Source organism: Atractosteus spatula, chromosome 6 (assembly GCF_055471065.1).
Source record: "Atractosteus spatula isolate fAtrSpa1 chromosome 6, fAtrSpa1.hap1, whole genome shotgun sequence".
NCBI classification, from domain to species: domain Eukaryota; kingdom Metazoa; phylum Chordata; class Actinopteri; order Semionotiformes; family Lepisosteidae; genus Atractosteus; species Atractosteus spatula.
This window is the reverse complement of record NC_142711.1, coordinates 45,519,349-45,536,565: the sequence shown is the minus strand read 5'-3', so window position 1 is coordinate 45,536,565 and position 17,217 is coordinate 45,519,349.

The window sequence follows — 17,217 nt, the reverse complement described above, 5'->3', positions numbered from 1 at the left end:
CTTTCTAACTGTTGCTTGTCGGGCAATTCAGACACCATTCCTTTTTGGAGCAAAGCACTATATACAGCCATATAGGTCAGAAAAAAATGTTTAGAAAACATTGAAAGAACTATATTCCTAAGTATCCTTTCAGTCCTAAAACACAGCCATGCCATCAAAAACTGTCTACATTGTACGGGAATAAAACCCTAACCCTAGCTTCGGGTTTTGCTAGTTAGGGTTAGGGTTCAAATATTTCTCAAAGACCATTTTCTCAACATTCCACTCATTTGACTGGGAAATTTGCTTGTCTGAATCAAAATATAAGTCTGAAAAGACAATACAACACTGCCAAAACCAAAAGAGTGTGTCAGGAATGGTCAAATTCAGTTTTGAAAGGTATTCTTTCATTGGAAACTTTGCGTTAAACGGAGTGCTGAATGAATGTACGTTGAGGCTTAAGTGGCCTAAAAGTCTGAGACAACTAATACATTTTGGCTTTATTTGTTAATAAGCCTTGGATTTTAAAGCCCATGGCAAGAGTTTGCAAGTTAAATCAGGTTCATTCTAACTGTTGCTTGTCGGGCAATTCAGACACCATTCCTGTTTGGAGCAAAGCACTGTATACAGCCATATAGGTCAGAAAAAAATGTTTAGAAAACATTGAAAGAACTATATTCCTAAGTATCCTTTCAGCCCTAAAACACAGCCATGCCATCAAAAACTGTCTACATTGTACGGGAATAAAACCCTAACCCTAGCTTCGGGTTTTGCTAGTTAGGGTTAGGGTTCAAATATTTCTCAAAGACCATTTTCTCAATATTCCACTCATTTGACTGGGAAATTTGCTTGTCTGAATCAAAATATAAGTCTGAAAAGACAATACAACACTGCCAAAACCAAAAGAGTGTGTCAGGAATGGTCAAATTCAGTTTTGAAAGGTATTCTTTCATTGGAAACTTTGCGTTAAACGGAGTGCTGAATGAATGTACGTTGAGGCTTAAGTGGCCTAAAAGTCTGAGACAACTAATACATTTTGGCTTTATTTGTTAATAAGCCTTGGATTTTAAAGTCCATGGCAAGAGTTTGCAAGTTAAATCAGGTTCTTTCTAACTGTTGCTTGTCGGGCAATTCAGACACCATTCCTTTTTGGAGCAAAGCACTATATACAGCCATATAGGTCAGAAAAAAATGTTTAGAAAACATTGAAAGAACTATATTCCTAAGTATCCTTTCAGTCCTAAAACACAGCCATGCCATCAAAAACTGTCTACATTGTACGGGAATAAAACCCTAACCCTAGCTTCGGGTTTTGATAGTTAGGGTTAGGGTTCAAATATTTCTCAAAGACCATTTTCTCAACATTCCACTCATTTGACTGGGAAATTTGCTTGTCTGAATCAAAATATAAGTCTGAAAAGACAATACAACACTGCCAAAACCAAAAGAGTGTGTCAGGAATGGTCAAATTCAGTTTTGAAAGGTATTCTTTCATTGGAAACTTTGCGTTAAACGGAGTGCTGAATGAATGTACGTTGAGGCTTAAGTGGCCTAAAAGTCTGAGACAACTAATACATTTTGGCTTTATTTGTTAATAAGCCTTGGATTTTAAAGCCCATGGCAAGAGTTTGCAAGTTAAATCAGGTTCTTTCTAACTGTTGCTTGTCGGGCAAGTCAGACACCATTCCTTTTTGGAGCAAAGCACTGTATACAGCCATATAGGTCAGAAAAAAATGTTTAGAAAACATTGAAAGAACTATATTCCTAAGTATCCTTTCAGCCCTAAAACACAGCTATGCCATCAAAAACTGTCTACATGGTACGGGAATAAAACCCTAACCCTAGCTTCGGGTTTTGCTAGTTAGGGTTAGGGTTCAAATATTTCTCAAAGACCATTTTCTCAATATTCCACTCATTTGACTGGGAAATTTGCTTGTCTGAATCAAAATATAAGTCTGAAAAGACAATACAACACTGCCAAAACCAAAAGAGTGTGTCAGGAATGGTCAAATTCAGTTTTGAAAGGTATTCTTTCATTGGAAACTTTGCGTTAAACGGAGTGCTGAATGAATGTACGTTGAGGCTTAAGTGGCCTAAAAGTCTGAGACAACTAATACATTTTGGCTTTATTTGTTAATAAGCCTTGGATTTTAAAGCCCATGGCAAGAGTTTGCAAGTTAAATCAGGTTCTTTCTAACTGTTGCTTGTCGGGCAATTCAGACACCATTCCTTTTTGGAGCAAAGCACTATATACAGCTATATAGGTCAGAAAAAAATGTTTAGAAAACATTGAAAGAACTATATTCCTAAGTATCCTTTCAGTCCTAAAACACAGCCATGCCATCAAAAACTGTCTACATTGTACGGGAATAAAACCCTAACCCTAGCTTCGGGTTTTGCTAGTTAGGGTTAGGGTTCAAATATTTCTCAAAGACCATTTTCTCAATATTCCACTCATTTGACTGGGAAATTTGCTTGTCTGAATCAAAATATAAGTCTGAAAAGACAATACAACACTGCCAAAACCAAAAGAGTGTGTCAGGAATGGTCAAATTCAGTTTTGAAAGGTATTCTTTCATTGGAAACTTTGCGTTAAACGGAGTGCTGAATGAATGTACGTTGAGGCTTAAGTGGCCTAAAAGTCTGAGACAACTAATACATTTTGGCTTTATTTGTTAATAAGCCTTGGATTTTAAAGTCCATGGCAAGAGTTTGCAAGTTAAATCAGGTTCTTTCTAACTGTTGCTTGTCGGGCAATTCAGACACCATTCCTTTTTGGAGCAAAGCACTATATACAGCCATATAGGTCAGAAAAAAATGTTTAGAAAACATTGAAAGAACTATATTCCTAAGTATCCTTTCAGTCCTAAAACACAGCCATGCCATCAAAAACTGTCTACATTGTACGGGAATAAAACCCTAACCCTAGCTTCGGGTTTTGCTAGTTAGGGTTAGGGTTCAAATATTTCTCAAAGACCATTTTCTCAACATTCCACTCATTTGACTGGGAAATTTGCTTGTCTGAATCAAAATATAAGTCTGAAAAGACAATCCAACACTGCCAAAACCAAAAGAGTGTGTCAGGAATGGTCAAATTCAGTTTTGAAAGGTATTCTTTCATTGGAAACTTTGCGTTAAACGGAGTGCTGAATGAATGTACGTTGAGGCTTAAGTGGCCTAAAAGTCTGAGACAACTAATACATTTTGGCTTTATTTGTTAATAAGCCTTGGATTTTAAAGCCCATGGCAAGAGTTTGCAAGTTAAATCAGGTTCTTTCTAACTGCTGCTTGTCGGGCAATTCAGACACCATTCCTTTTTGGAGCAAAGCACTGTATACAGCCATATAGGTCAGAAAAAAATGTTTAGGAAACATTGAAAGAACTATATTCCTAAGTATCCTTTCAGCCCTAAAACACAGCCATGCCATCAAAAACTGTCTACATTGTACGGGAATAAAACCCTAACCCTAGCTTCGGGTTTTGCTAGTTAGGGTTAGGGTTCAAATATTTCTCAAAGACCATTTTCTCAATATTCCACTCATTTGACTGGGAAATTTGCTTGTCTGAATCAAAATATAAGTCTGAAAAGACAATACAACACTGCCAAAACCAAAAGAGTGTGTCAGGAATGGTCAAATTCAGTTTTGAAAGGTATTCTTTCATTGGAAACTTTGCGTTAAACGGAGTGCTGAATGAACGTACGTTGAGGCTTAAGTGGCCTAAAAGTCTGAGACAACTAATACATTTTGGCTTTATTTGTTAATAAGCCTTGGATTTTAAAGCCCATGGCAAGAGTTTGCAAGTTAAATCAGGTTCTTTCTAACTGCTGCTTGTCGGGCAATTCAGACACCATTCCTTTTTGGAGCAAAGCACTGTATACAGCCATATAGGTCAGAAAAAAATGTTTAGAAAACATTGAAAGAACTATATTCCTAAGTATCCTTTCAGTCCTAAAACACAGCCATGCCATCAAAAACTGTCTACATTGTACGGGAATAAAACCCTAACCCTAGCTTCGGGTTTTGCTAGTTAGGGTTAGGGTTCAAATATTTCTCAAAGACCATTTTCTCAATATTCCACTCATTTGACTGGGAAATTTGCTTGTCTGAATCAAAATATAAGTCTGAAAAGACAATACAACACTGCCAAAACCAAAAGAGTGTGTCAGGAATGGTCAAATTCAGTTTTGAAAGGTATTCTTTCATTGGAAACTTTGCGTTAAACGGAGTGCTGAATGAATGTACGTAGAGGCTTAAGTGGCCTAAAAGTCTGAGACAACTAATACATTTTGGCTTTATTTGTTAATAAGCCTTGGATTTTAAAGTCCATGGCAAGAGTTTGCAAGTTAAATCAGGTTCTTTCTAACTGTTGCTTGTCGGGCAATTCAGACACCATTCCTTTTTGGAGCAAAGCACTGTATACAGCCATATAGGTCAGAAAAAAATGTTTAGAAAACATTGAAAGAACTATATTCCTAAGTATCCTTTCAGCCCTAAAACACAGCCATGCCATCAAAAACTGTCTACATTGTACGGGAATAAAACCCTAACCCTAGCTTCGGGTTTTGCTAGTTAGGGTTAGGGTTCAAATATTTCTCAAAGACCATTTTCTCAATATTCCACTCATTTGACTGGGAAATTTGCTTGTCTGAATCAAAATATAAGTCTGAAAAGACAATACAACACTGCCAAAACCAAAAGAGTGTGTCAGGAATGGTCAAATTCAGTTTTGAAAGGTATTCTTTCATTGGAAACTTTGCGTTAAACGGAGTGCTGAATGAATGTACGTTGAGGCTTAAGTGGCCTAAAAGTCTGAGACAACTAATACATTTTGGCTTTATTTGTTAATAAGCCTTGGATTTTAAAGCCCATGGCAAGAGTTTGCAAGTTAAATCAGGTTCTTTCTAACTGCTGCTTGTCGGGCAATTCAGACACCATTCCTTTTTGGAGCAAAGCACTGTATACAGCCATATAGGTCAGAAAAAAATGTTTAGAAAACATTGAAAGAACTATATTCCTAAGTATCCTTTCAGCCCTAAAACACAGCCATGCCATCAAAAACTGTCTACATTGTACGGGAATAAAACCCTAACCCTAGCTTCGGGTTTTGCTAGTTAGGGTTAGGGTTCAAATATTTCTCAAAGACCATTTTCTCAATATTCCACTCATTTGACTGGGAAATTTGCTTGTCTGAATCAAAATATAAGTCTGAAAAGACAATACAACACTGCCAAAACCAAAAGAGTGTGTCAGGAATGGTCAAATTCAGTTTTGAAAGGTATTCTTTCATTGGAAACTTTGCGTTAAACGGAGTGCTGAATGAATGTACGTTGAGGCTTAAGTGGCCTAAAAGTCTGAGACAATTAATCCATTTTGGCTTTATTTGTCAATAAGCCTTGGATTTTAAAGCCCATGGCAAGAGTTTGCAGGTTAAATCAGGTTCTTTCTAACTGCTGCTTGTCGGGCAATTCAGACACCATTCCTTTTTGGAGCAAAGCACTGTATACAGCCATATAGGTCAGAAAAAAATGTTTAGAAAACATTGAAAGAACTATATTCCTAAGTATCCTTTCAGCCCTAAAACACAGCCATGCCATCAAAAACTGTCTACATTGTACGGGAATAAAACCCTAACCCTAGCTTCGGGTTTTGCTAGTTAGGGTTAGGGTTCAAATATTTCTCAAAGACCATTTTCTCAATATTCCACTCATTTGACTGGGAAATTTGCTTGTCTGAATCAAAATATAAGTCTGAAAAGACAATACAACACTGCCAAAACCAAAAGAGTGTGTCAGGAATGGTCAAATTCAGTTTTGAAAGGTATTCTTTCATTGGAAACTTTGCGTTAAACGGAGTGCTGTATGAATGTACGTTGAGGCTTAAGTGGCCTAAAAGTCTGAGACAACTAATACATTTTGGCGTTATTTGTTAATAAGCCTTGGATTTTAAAGCCCATGGCAAGAGTTTGCAAGTTAAATCAGGTTCTTTCTAACTGCTGCTTGTCGGGCAATTCAGACACCATTCCTTTTTGGAGCAAAGCACTGTACTGTATACAGCCATATAGGTCAGAAAAAAATGTTTAGAAAACATTGAAAGAACTATATTCCTAAGTATCCTTTCAGACCTAAAACACAGCCATGCCATCAAAAACTGTCTACATTGTACGGGAATAAAACCCTAACCCTAGCTTGGGGTTTTGCTAGTTAGGGTTAGGGTTCAAATATTTCTCAAAGACCATTTTCTCAATATTCCACTCATTTGACTGGGAAATGTGCTTGTCTGAATCAAAATATAAGTCTGAAAAGACAATACAACACTGCCAAAACCAAAAGAGTGTGTCAGGAATGGTCAAATTCAGTTTTGAAAGGTATTCTTTCATTGGAAACTTTGCGTTAAACGGAGTGCTGAATGAATGTACGTTGAGGCTTAAGTGGCCTAAAAGTCTGAGACAACTAATACATTTTGGCTTTATTTGTTAATAAGCCTTGGATTTTAAAGCCCATGGCAAGAGTTTGCAAGTTAAATCAGGTTCTTTCTAACTGCTGCTTGTCGGGCAATTCAGACACCATTCCTTTTTGGAGCAAAGCATTGTATACAGCCATATAGGTCAGAAAAAAATGTTTAGAAAACATTGAAAGAACTATATTCCTAAGTATCCTTTCAGCCCTAAAACACAGCCATGCCATCAAAAACTGTCTACATTGTACGGGAATAAAACCCTAACCCTAGCTTGGGGTTTTGCTAGTTAGGGTTAGGGTTCAAATATTTCTCAAAGACCATTTTCTCAATATTCCACTCATTTGACTGGGAAATTTGCTTGTCTGAATCAAAATATAAGTCTGAAAAGACAATACAACACTGCCAAAACCAAAAGAGTGTGTCAGGAATGGTCAAATTCAGTTTTGAAAGGTATTCTTTCATAGGAAACTTTGCGTTAAACGGAGTGCTGAATGAATGTACGTTGAGGCTTAAGTGGCCTAAAAGTCTGAGACAACTAATGCATTTTGGCTTTATTTGTCAATAAGCCTTGGATTTTAAAGCCCATGGCAAGAGTTTGCAGGTTAAATCAGGTTCTTTCTAACTGCTGCTTGTCGGGCAATTCAGACACCATTCCTTTTTGGAGCAAAGCACTGTATACAGCCATATAGGTCAGAAAAAAATATTTAGAAAACATTGAAAGAACTATATTCCTAAGTATCCTTTCAGCCCTAAAACACAGCCATGCCATCAAAAACTGTCTGCATTGTACGGGAATAAAACCCTAACCCTAGCTTGGGGTTTTGCTAGTTAGGGTTAGGGTTGAAATATTTCTCAAAGACCATTTTCTCAATATTCCACTCATTTGACTGGGAAATTTGCTTGTCTGAATCAAAATATAAGTCTGAAAAGACAATACAACACTGCCAAAACCAAAAGAGTGTGTCAGGAATGGTCAAATTCAGTTTTGAAAGGTATTCTTTCATAGGAAACTTTGCGTTAAACGGAGTGCTGAATGAATGTACATTGAGGCTTAAGTGGCCTAAAAGTCTGAGACAACTAATGCATTTTGGCTTTATTTGTCAATAAGCCTTGGATTTTAAAGCCCATGGCAAGAGTTTGCAAGTTAAATCAGGTTCTTTCTAACTGTTGCTAGTCGGGCAATTCAGACACCATTCCTTTTTGGAGCAAAGCACTGTATACAGCCATATAGGTCAGAAAAAAATGTTTAGAAAACATTGAAAGAACTATATTCCTAAGTATCCTTTCAGCCCTAAAACACAGCCATGCCATCAAAAACTGTCTACATTGTACGGGAATAAAACCCTAACCCTAGCTTCGGGTTTTGCTAGTTAGGGTTAGGGTTCAAATATTTCTCAAAGACCATTTTCTCAATATTCCACTCATTTGACTGGGAAATTTGCTTGTCTGAATCAAAATATAAGTCTGAAAAGACAATACAACACTGCCAAAACCAAAAGAGTGTGTCAGGAATGGTCAAATTCAGTTTTGAAAGGTATTCTTTCATTGGAAACTTTGCGTTAAACGGAGTGCTGAATGAATGTACGTTGAGGCTTAAGTGGCCTAAAAGTCTGAGACAACTAATACATTTTGGCTTTATTTGTTAATAAGCCTTGGATTTTAAAGTCCATGGCAAGAGTTTGCAAGTTAAATCAGGTTCTTTCTAACTGCTGCTTGTCGGGCAATTCAGACACCATTCCTTTTTGGAGCAAAGCACTGTATACAGCCATATAGGTCAGAAAAAAATGTTTAGAAAACATTGAAAGAACTATATTCCTAAGTATCCTTTCAGCCCTAAAACACAGCCATGCCATCAAAAACTGTCTGCATTGTACGGGAATAAAACCCTAACCCTAGCTTCGGGTTTTGCTAGTTAGGGTTAGGGTTCAAATATTTCTCAAAGACCATTTTCTCAATATTCCACTCATTTGACTGGGAAATTTGCTTGTCTGAATCAAAATATAAGTCTGAAAAGACAATACAACACTGCCAAAACCAAAAGAGTGTGTCAGGAATGGTCAAATTCAGTTTTGAAAGGTATTCTTTCATTGGAAACTTTGCGTTAAACGGAGTGCTGAATGAATGTACGTTGAGGCTTAAGTGGCCTAAAAGTCTGAGACAACTAATACATTTTGGCGTTATTTGTTAATAAGCCTTGGATTTTAAAGCCCATGGCAAGAGTTTGCAAGTTAAATCAGGTTCTTTCTAACTGCTGCTTGTCGGGCAATTCAGACACCATTCCTTTTTGGAGCAAAGCACTGTATACAGCCATATAGGTCAGAAAAAAATGTTTAGAAAACATTGAAAGAACTATATTCCTAAGTATCCTTTCAGCCCTAAAACACAGCCATGCCATCAAAAATTATCTACATTGTACGGGAATAAAACCCTAACCCTAGCTTCGGGTTTTGCTAGTTAGGGTTAGGGTTCAAATATTTCTCAAAGACCATTTTCTCAATATTCCACTCATTTGACTGGGAAATTTGCTTGTCTGAATCAAAATATAAGTCTGAAAAGACAATACAACACTGCCAAAACCAAAAGAGTGTGTCAGGAATGGTCAAATTCAGTTTTGAAAGGTATTCTTTCATTGGAAACTTTGCGTTAAACGGAGTGCTGAATGAATGTACGTTGAGGCTTAAGTGGCCTAAAAGTCTGAGACAACTAATACATTTTGGCTTTATTTGTTAATAAGCCTTGGATTTTAAAGTCCATGGCAAGAGTTTGCAAGTTAAATCAGGTTCTTTCTAACTGCTGCTTGTCGGGCAATTCAGACACCATTCCTTTTTGGAGCAAAGCACTGTATACAGCCATATAGGTCAGAAAAAAATGTTTAGAAAACATTGAAAGAACTATATTCCTAAGTATCCTTTCAGCCCTAAAACACAGCCATGCCATCAAAAACTGTCTACATTGTACGGGAATAAAACCCTAACCCTAGCTTCGGGTTTTGCTAGTTAGGGTTAGGGTTCAAATATTTCTCAAAGACCATTTTCTCAATATTCCACTCATTTGACTGGGAAATTTGCTTGTCTGAATCAAAATATAAGTCTGAAAAGACAATACAACACTGCCAAAACCAAAAGAGTGTGTCAGGAATGGTCAAATTCAGTTTTGAAAGGTATTCTTTCATTGGAAACTTTGCGTTAAACGGAGTGCTGTATGAATGTACGTTGAGGCTTAAGTGGCCTAAAAGTCTGAGACAACTAATACATTTTGGCGTTATTTGTTAATAAGCCTTGGATTTTAAAGCCCATGGCAAGAGTTTGCAAGTTAAATCAGGTTCTTTCTAACTGCTGCTTGTCGGGCAATTCAGACACCATTCCTTTTTGGAGCAAAGCACTGTACTGTATACAGCCATATAGGTCAGAAAAAAATGTTTAGAAAACATTGAAAGAACTATATTCCTAAGTATCCTTTCAGACCTAAAACACAGCCATGCCATCAAAAACTGTCTACATTGTACGGGAATAAAACCCTAACCCTAGCTTGGGGTTTTGCTAGTTAGGGTTAGGGTTCAAATATTTCTCAAAGACCATTTTCTCAATATTCCACTCATTTGACTGGGAAATGTGCTTGTCTGAATCAAAATATAAGTCTGAAAAGACAATACAACACTGCCAAAACCAAAAGAGTGTGTCAGGAATGGTCAAATTCAGTTTTGAAAGGTATTCTTTCATTGGAAACTTTGCGTTAAACGGAGTGCTGAATGAATGTACGTTGAGGCTTAAGTGGCCTAAAAGTCTGAGACAACTAATACATTTTGGCTTTATTTGTTAATAAGCCTTGGATTTTAAAGCCCATGGCAAGAGTTTGCAAGTTAAATCAGGTTCTTTCTAACTGCTGCTTGTCGGGCAATTCAGACACCATTCCTTTTTGGAGCAAAGCATTGTATACAGCCATATAGGTCAGAAAAAAATGTTTAGAAAACATTGAAAGAACTATATTCCTAAGTATCCTTTCAGCCCTAAAACACAGCCATGCCATCAAAAACTGTCTACATTGTACGGGAATAAAACCCTAACCCTAGCTTGGGGTTTTGCTAGTTAGGGTTAGGGTTCAAATATTTCTCAAAGACCATTTTCTCAATATTCCACTCATTTGACTGGGAAATTTGCTTGTCTGAATCAAAATATAAGTCTGAAAAGACAATACAACACTGCCAAAACCAAAAGAGTGTGTCAGGAATGGTCAAATTCAGTTTTGAAAGGTATTCTTTCATAGGAAACTTTGCGTTAAACGGAGTGCTGAATGAATGTACGTTGAGGCTTAAGTGGCCTAAAAGTCTGAGACAACTAATGCATTTTGGCTTTATTTGTCAATAAGCCTTGGATTTTAAAGCCCATGGCAAGAGTTTGCAGGTTAAATCAGGTTCTTTCTAACTGCTGCTTGTCGGGCAATTCAGACACCATTCCTTTTTGGAGCAAAGCACTGTATACAGCCATATAGGTCAGAAAAAAATATTTAGAAAACATTGAAAGAACTATATTCCTAAGTATCCTTTCAGCCCTAAAACACAGCCATGCCATCAAAAACTGTCTGCATTGTACGGGAATAAAACCCTAACCCTAGCTTGGGGTTTTGCTAGTTAGGGTTAGGGTTGAAATATTTCTCAAAGACCATTTTCTCAATATTCCACTCATTTGACTGGGAAATTTGCTTGTCTGAATCAAAATATAAGTCTGAAAAGACAATACAACACTGCCAAAACCAAAAGAGTGTGTCAGGAATGGTCAAATTCAGTTTTGAAAGGTATTCTTTCATAGGAAACTTTGCGTTAAACGGAGTGCTGAATGAATGTACATTGAGGCTTAAGTGGCCTAAAAGTCTGAGACAACTAATGCATTTTGGCTTTATTTGTCAATAAGCCTTGGATTTTAAAGCCCATGGCAAGAGTTTGCAAGTTAAATCAGGTTCTTTCTAACTGTTGCTAGTCGGGCAATTCAGACACCATTCCTTTTTGGAGCAAAGCACTGTATACAGCCATATAGGTCAGAAAAAAATGTTTAGAAAACATTGAAAGAACTATATTCCTAAGTATCCTTTCAGCCCTAAAACACAGCCATGCCATCAAAAACTGTCTACATTGTACGGGAATAAAACCCTAACCCTAGCTTCGGGTTTTGCTAGTTAGGGTTAGGGTTCAAATATTTCTCAAAGACCATTTTCTCAATATTCCACTCATTTGACTGGGAAATTTGCTTGTCTGAATCAAAATATAAGTCTGAAAAGACAATACAACACTGCCAAAACCAAAAGAGTGTGTCAGGAATGGTCAAATTCAGTTTTGAAAGGTATTCTTTCATTGGAAACTTTGCGTTAAACGGAGTGCTGAATGAATGTACGTTGAGGCTTAAGTGGCCTAAAAGTCTGAGACAACTAATACATTTTGGCTTTATTTGTTAATAAGCCTTGGATTTTAAAGTCCATGGCAAGAGTTTGCAAGTTAAATCAGGTTCTTTCTAACTGCTGCTTGTCGGGCAATTCAGACACCATTCCTTTTTGGAGCAAAGCACTGTATACAGCCATATAGGTCAGAAAAAAATGTTTAGAAAACATTGAAAGAACTATATTCCTAAGTATCCTTTCAGCCCTAAAACACAGCCATGCCATCAAAAACTGTCTGCATTGTACGGGAATAAAACCCTAACCCTAGCTTCGGGTTTTGCTAGTTAGGGTTAGGGTTCAAATATTTCTCAAAGACCATTTTCTCAATATTCCACTCATTTGACTGGGAAATTTGCTTGTCTGAATCAAAATATAAGTCTGAAAAGACAATACAACACTGCCAAAACCAAAAGAGTGTGTCAGGAATGGTCAAATTCAGTTTTGAAAGGTATTCTTTCATTGGAAACTTTGCGTTAAACGGAGTGCTGAATGAATGTACGTTGAGGCTTAAGTGGCCTAAAAGTCTGAGACAACTAATACATTTTGGCGTTATTTGTTAATAAGCCTTGGATTTTAAAGCCCATGGCAAGAGTTTGCAAGTTAAATCAGGTTCTTTCTAACTGCTGCTTGTCGGGCAATTCAGACACCATTCCTTTTTGGAGCAAAGCACTGTATACAGCCATATAGGTCAGAAAAAAATGTTTAGAAAACATTGAAAGAACTATATTCCTAAGTATCCTTTCAGCCCTAAAACACAGCCATGCCATCAAAAATTATCTACATTGTACGGGAATAAAACCCTAACCCTAGCTTCGGGTTTTGCTAGTTAGGGTTAGGGTTCAAATATTTCTCAAAGACCATTTTCTCAATATTCCACTCATTTGACTGGGAAATTTGCTTGTCTGAATCAAAATATAAGTCTGAAAAGACAATACAACACTGCCAAAACCAAAAGAGTGTGTCAGGAATGGTCAAATTCAGTTTTGAAAGGTATTCTTTCATTGGAAACTTTGCGTTAAACGGAGTGCTGAATGAATGTACGTTGAGGCTTAAGTGGCCTAAAAGTCTGAGACAACTAATACATTTTGGCTTTATTTGTTAATAAGCCTTGGATTTTAAAGTCCATGGCAAGAGTTTGCAAGTTAAATCAGGTTCTTTCTAACTGCTGCTTGTCGGGCAATTCAGACACCATTCCTTTTTGGAGCAAAGCACTGTATACAGCCATATAGGTCAGAAAAAAATGTTTAGAAAACATTGAAAGAACTATATTCCTAAGTATCCTTTCAGCCCTAAAACACAGCCATGCCATCAAAAACTGTCTACATTGTACGGGAATAAAACCCTAACCCTAGCTTCGGGTTTTGCTAGTTAGGGTTAGGGTTCAAATATTTCTCAAAGACCATTTTCTCAATATTCCACTCATTTGACTGGGAAATTTGCTTGTCTGAATCAAAATATAAGTCTGAAAAGACAATACAACACTGCCAAAACCAAAAGAGTGTGTCAGGAATGGTCAAATTCAGTTTTGAAAGGTATTCTTTCATTGGAAACTTTGCGTTAAACGGAGTGCTGAATGAATGTACGTTGAGGCTTAAGTGGCCTAAAAGTCTGAGACAACTAATCCATTTTGGCTTTATTTGTCAATAAGCCTTGGATTTTAAAGCCCATGGCAAGAGTTTGCAGGTTAAATCAGGTTCTTTCTAACTGCTGCTTGTCGGGCAATTCAGACACCAATCCTTTTTGGAGCAAAGCACTGTATACAGCCATATAGGTCAGAAAAAAATGTTTAGAAAACATTGAAAGAACTATATTCCTAAGTATCCTTTCAGCCCTAAAACACAGCCATGCCATCAAAAACTGTCTACATTGTACGGGAATAAAACCCTAACCCTAGCTTCGGGTTTTGCTAGTTAGGGTTAGGGTTCAAATATTTCTCAAAGACCATTTTCTCAATATTCCACTCATTTGACTGGGAAATTTGCTTGTCTGAATCAAAATATAAGTCTGAAAAGACAATACAACACTGCCAAAACCAAAAGAGTGTGTCAGGAATGGTCAAATTCAGTTTTGAAAGGTATTCTTTCATTGGAAACTTTGCGTTAAACGGAGTGCTGAATGAATGTACGTTGAGGCTTAAGTGGCCTAAAACTCTGAGACAACTAATACATTTTGGCTTTATTTGTTAATAAGCCTTGGATTTTAAAGCCCATGGCAAGAGTTCGCAAGTTAAATCAGGTTCTTTCTAACTGCTGCTTGTCGGGCAATTCAGACACCATTCCTTTTTGGAGCAAAGCACTGTATACAGCCATATAGGTCAGAAAAAAATGTTTAGAAAACATTGAAAGAACTATATTCCTAAGTATCCTTTCAGCCCTAAAACACAGCCATGCCATCAAAAACTGTCTGCATTGTACGGGAATAAAACCCTAACCCTAGCTTCGGGTTTTGCTAGTTAGGGTTAGGGTTCAAATATTTCTCAAAGACCATTTTCTCAATATTCCACTCATTTGACTGGGAAATTTGCTTGTCTGAATCAAAATATAAGTCTGAAAAGACAATACAACACTGCCAAAACCAAAAGAGTGTGTCAGGAATGGTCAAATTCAGTTTTGAAAGGTATTCTTTCATTGGAAACTTTGCGTTAAACGGAGTGCTGAATGAATGTACGTTGAGGCTTAAGTGGCCTAAAAGTCTGAGACAACTAATACATTTTGGCTTTATTTGTTAATAAGCCTTGGATTTTAAAGCCCATGGCAAGAGTTTGCAAGTTAAATCAGGTTCTTTCTAACTGTTGCTTGTCGGGCAATTCAGACACCATTCCTTTTTGGAGCAAAGCACTGTATACAGCCATATAGGTCAGAAAAAAATGTTTAGAAAACATTGAAAGAACTATATTCCTAAGTATCCTTTCAGCCCTAAAATACAGCTATGCCATCAAAAACTGTCTACATGGTACGGGAATAAAACCCTAACCTTAGCTTCGGGTTTTGCTAGTTAGGGTTAGGGTTCAAATAGTCCTCAAAGACCATTTTCTCAATATTCCACTCATTTGACTGGGAAATTTGCTTGTCTGAATCAAAATATAAGTCTGAAAAGACAATACAACACTGCCAAAACCAAAAGAGTGTGTCAGGAATGGTCAAATTCAGTTTTGAAAGGTATTCTTTCATTGGAAACTTTGCGTTAAACGGAGTGCTGAATGAATGTACGTTGAGGCTTAAGTGGCCTAAAAGTCTGAGACAACTAATGCATTTTGGCTTTATTTGTCAATAAGCCTTGGATTTTAAAGCCCATGGCAAGAGTTTGCAGGTTAAATCAGGTTCTTTCTAACTGCTGCTTGTCGGGCAATTCAGACACCATTCCTTTTTGGAGCAAAGCACTGTATACAGCCATATAGGTCAGAAAAAAATGTTTAGAAAACATTGAAAGAACTATATTCCTAAGTATCCTTTCAGCCCTAAAACACAGCCATGCCATCAAAAACTGTCTACATTGTACTGGAATAAAACCCTAACCCTAGCTTCGGGTTTTGCTAGTTAGGGTTAGGGTTCAAATATTTCTCAAAGACCATTTTCTCAATATTCCACTCATTTGACTGGGAAATTTGCTTGTCTGAATCAAAATATAAGTCTGAAAAGACAATACAACACTGCCAAAACCAAAAGAGTGTGTCAGGAATGGTCAAATTCAGTTTTGAAAGGTATTCTTTCATTGGAAACTTTGCGTTAAACGGAGTGCTGAATGAATGTACGTTGAGGCTTAAGTGGCCTAAAAGTCTGAGACAACTAATACATTTGGGCTTTATTTGTCAATAAGCCTTGGATTTTAAAGCCCATGGCAAGAGTTTGCAAGTTAAATCAGGTTCTTTCTAACTGCTGCTTGTCGGGCAATTCAGACACCATTCCTTTTTGGAGCAAAGCACTGTATACAGCCATATAGGTCAGAAAAAAATGTTTAGAAAACATTGAAAGAACTATATTCCTAAGTATCCTTTCAGCCCTAAAACACAGCCATGCCATCAAAAACTGTCTACATTGTACGGGAATAAAACACTAACCCTAGCTTCGGGTTTTGCTAGTTAGGGTTAGGGTTCAAATATTTCTCAAAGACCATTTTCTCAATATTCCACTCATTTGACTGGGAAATTTGCTTGTCTGAATCAAAATATAAGTCTGAAAAGACAATACAACACTGCCAAAACCAAAAGAGTGTGTCAGGAATGGTCAAATTCAGTTTTGAAAGGTATTCTTTCATTGGAAACTTTGCGTTAAACGGAGTGCTGAATGAACGTACGTTGAGGCTTAAGTGGCCTAAAAGTCTGAGACAACTAATACATTTTGGCTTTATTTGTTAATAAGCCTTGGATTTTAAAGCCCATGGCAAGAGTTTGCAAGTTAAATCAGGTTCTTTCTAACTGCTGCTTGTCGGGCAATTCAGACACCATTCCTTTTTGGAGCAAAGCACTGTATACAGCCATATAGGTCAGAAACAAATGTTTAGAAAACATTGAAAGAACTATATTCCTAAGTATCCTTTCAGCCCTAAAACACAGCCATGCCATCAAAAACTGTCTACATTGTACGGGAATAAAACCCTAACCCTAGCTTCGGGTTTTGCTAGTTAGGGTTAGGGTTCAAATATTTCTCAAAGACCATTTTCTCAATATTCCACTCATTTGACTGGGAAATTTGCTTGTCTGAATCAAAATATAAGTCTGAAAAGACAATACAACACTGCCAAAACCAAAAGAGTGTGTCAGGAATGGTCAAATTCAGTTTTGAAAGGTATTCTTTCATTGGAAACTTTGCGTTAAACGGAGTGCTGAATGAATGTACGTTGAGGCTTAAGTGGCCTAAAAGTCTGAGACAACTAATACATTTTGGCTTTATTTGTTAATAAGCCTTGGATTTTAAAGCCCATGGCAAGAGTTTGCAAGTTAAATCAGGTTCTTTCTAACTGCTGCTTGTCGGGCAATTCAGACACCATTCCTTTTTGGAGCAAAGCACTGTATACAGCCATATAGGTCAGAAAAAAATGTTTAGAAAACATTGAAAGAACTATATTCCTAAGTATCCTTTCAGCCCTAAAACACAGCCATGCCATCAAAAACTGTCTACATTGTACGGGAATAAAACCCTAACCCTAGCTTCGGGTTTTGCTAGTTAGGGTTAGGGTTCAAATATTTCTCAAAGACCATTTTCTCAATATTCCACTCATTTGACTGGGAAATTTGCTTGTCTGAATCAAAATATAAGTCTGAAAAGACAATACAACACTGCCAAAACCAAAAGAGTGTGTCAGGAATGGTCAAATTCAGTTTTGAAAGGTATTCTTTCATTGGAAACTTTGCGTT